Raw genomic sequence first — 3,163 nt, 5'->3', positions numbered from 1 at the left:
GGACTGTGTGTGTGTGAGAGAGAGAGAGGGAATGTGTGTGTGAGTGAGACAGGCAGTTTGTGTGTGTGACAGAGAGGGAGAGTGTGTGTCTGTGAGAGAGAGAGAGAGGGAGAGTGTGCGTGTGAGAGAGAGAGAGAGAGAATGTGTGTGTGAGAGAGAGAGAGGGAATGTGTGTGTGAGAGAGATTGAGTTTATGTGTGAGAGAGAGAGAGGGCGAGTGGGTGTGTGTGAGAGAGAGAGAGAGAGTGTGTGTGAGAGAGGGGGAATGTGTGTGAGAGAGACAGAGGGAATGTGTGTGTGTGAGAGAGAGAGAGGGAATGTGTGTATGAGAGAGAGAGGAAATGCGTGTGTGTGTCAGAGAGAGGGAATGTGTGTGTGAGAGAGAGAGAGGGAATGTGTGTGTGAGAGAGATTGAGTTTATGTGTGAGAGAGAGAGGGCGAGTGGGTGTGTGTGAGAGAGAGAGAGAGAGTGTGTGTGAGAGAGGGGGAATGTGTGTGTGAGAGAGACAGAGGGAATGTGTGTGTGTGAGAGAGAGAGAGGGAATGTGTGTATGAGAGAGAGAGGAAATGTGTGTGTGTGTCAGAGAGAGGGTATGTGTGTGTGAGAGAGAGGGAATGTATGTGTCTCTGAGAGATAGCGGGAATGTGTGTGTGTCTGAGAAAGAGAGGGAAAGTGTGTGTGTGTGACAGAGAAAGAGGGAATGTGTGTGTGTGTGAAAAATAAGAGGGAATGTGTGTGTGTGTGAGAGAGAGAGAAAGAGGGAATGTGTGTGTGTTTGCAAGACGGAGTGTGTGTATGAGAGAGAGAGGGAATGTGGGTATGTGTGTGAGAGAGAGGGAATATGTGTGTGTGAGAGAGAGAGGGAGTGGGTGTGTGAGAGAAACAGAGGGAATGTGTGTGTGAGAGAGAGAGGGAATGTGTGTGTGAGAGAGACAGAGGGAATGTGTGTGTGAGAGAGAGAGGGAATGTGTGTATGTGAGTTAGAGGGACTGTGTGTGTGAGAGAGAGGGGGGAATGTGTGTGTGAGAGAGACAGAGGGAATGTGTGTGTGTGAGAGAGAGAGAGGGAATGTGTGTATGAGAGAGACAGAGGGAATGTCTGTGTGTGAGAGAGAGAGAGGGAATGTGTGTATGAGAGAGAGAGGGAATGTGTGTGTGTCTGAGAGAGAGGGAATGTGTGTATGTGAGTTAGAGGGACTGTGTGTGTGAGAGAGGGGGGAATGTGTGTGTGTGAGAGAGAGAGTGAATGTGTGTATGTGAGAGAGAGAGGGAGTGTGTGTGTGTGACAGAGAAACAGAGAATGTGTGTTTGTGTGAAAATTGAGAGGGAATGTGTGTGAGAGAGAGAGAGGGAATGTGTGTGTGTGTGAGAGAGAGAGGGAATATGTGTGTGTGAGAGAGGGAGGGAATATGTGTCTGTGAGAGAGAGAGAGTTTATGTGTGAGAGAGAGAGAGAGAGAGTGTGTGTGTGAGAGAGACAGAGGGAATGTGTGTGTGAGAAAGAGAGGGAATGTGTGTATGTGAGTTAGAGGGACTGTGTGTGTGAGAGAGAGAGAGGGAATGTGTGTGTGAGAGAGAGGGAGGGAATGTGTGTGTGTGAGGGAGGGAGGGAGTGTGTGTGTGAGAGAGACAGAGGGAATGTGTGTGTGAGAAAGAGGGAATGTGTGTGTGTGAGAGGGTGAATGTGTGTGTGTGAGAGAGAGAGAGGGAATGTGTTTGTGAGAGAAAGAGAGTATCTGTGTGTCTGTGACAGAGAGAAGGAATGTGTGTATCTGAGAGAGAGAGGGAATGTGTGTGTGAGAGAGAGAGGGAATGTGTGTGTGTTAGAGACTGGGAGTGTGTGTGTGAGATAGAGGATGAATCTGTGAGAGAGAAGGAGTGTGTGTGTGAGAGAGAGAGGGAATGTGTATGAGAGATAGGGAATGTGTGTGTGAGAGAGAGTGAGGGAATGTGTGTGTGTGAGAGACGGTGAATGTGTGTGTGAGAGGGAGAGGGGGGGAATGTGTGTGTGTGTGAGAGAGAGAGAGGGAATGTGTGTCTGTGAGAGACAGAGGGAATGTGTGTGTGAGAGAGAGAGGGAATGTGTGTATGTGAGTTAGAGGGAATGTGTGTGTGAGAGAGAGAGGGAATGTGTGTGTGAGAGTTAGAGGGACTGTGTGTGTGAGAGAGAGAGGGAATGTGTGTGAGAGAGAGGGAATGTGTGTGTGAAAGAGAGAGAGAGGGAATGTGTTTGTGAGAGAAAGAGGGTATCTGTGTGTCTGTGACAGAGAGAGGGAATGTGTGTGTCTGAGAGAGAGAGGGAATGTGTGTGTGAGAGAAAGAGACTATCTGTGTGTCTGTGACAGAGAGAAGGAATGTGTGTGTCTGAAAGAGAGAGGAAATGTGTGTGTGAGAGAGAGAGGGCTGGTATGTGTGTGTGAGAGAGAGAGAGGGAATGTGTGTGTGTGAGAGAGAGGGAATGTGTGTGTGAGAGAAAGAGGGTATCTGTGTGTCTGTGACAGAGAGAGGTAATGTGTGTGTCTGAGAGAGAGAGGGAATGTGTGTGTCTGAGAGAGAGAGGGAATGTGTGAGAGAGAGAGGAAATGTGTGTGTGAGACAGAGAGGGAATGTGTGTGTGAGAGAGACAGGGAGTTTGTGTGTGTGACAGAGAGGGAGAGTGTGTGTGTGAGAGAGAGGGGGAATGTGTGTGTGTGAGAGAGAGAGGGAGTATGTGTATGAGAGTTAGAGGGACTGTGCGTGTATGAGAGTTAGAGGGAATGTGTGTGAGAGAGATAGAGGAAATATGTGTGTGTGTGAGAGAGAGAGGGAATGTGTATGTGAGAGAAAGAGGGTATCTGTGTGTCTGTGACAGAGAGAAGGAATATGTGTGTCTGAGAGTGACAGTGAGTTTGTGTGTGAGAGAGAGAGGGAATGTGTGTGTGAGAGAGATTGAGTTTGTGTGTGAGAGAGAGAGGGGGAGTGTGTGTGTGTGAGAGAGAGAGGGAATGTGTGTGTGAGAGAGAGAGGGGGAATGTGTGTGTGACAGAGACAGAGGGAATGCGTGTGTGTGTCAGAGAGACGGAATGTGTGTGTGTGAGAGAGGGAATGTGTGTGTGTGAGAGAGAGAGGGGGAATGTGTGTGTGACAGAGACAGAGGGAATGCGTGTGTGTGTCAGAGAGAGGGT

This window comes from Mobula hypostoma, unplaced genomic scaffold, assembly GCF_963921235.1.
Source record: "Mobula hypostoma unplaced genomic scaffold, sMobHyp1.1 scaffold_175, whole genome shotgun sequence".
In the NCBI taxonomy this organism is placed as follows: domain Eukaryota; kingdom Metazoa; phylum Chordata; class Chondrichthyes; order Myliobatiformes; family Myliobatidae; genus Mobula; species Mobula hypostoma.
Note: the sequence above shows the minus strand (reverse complement) of the source record.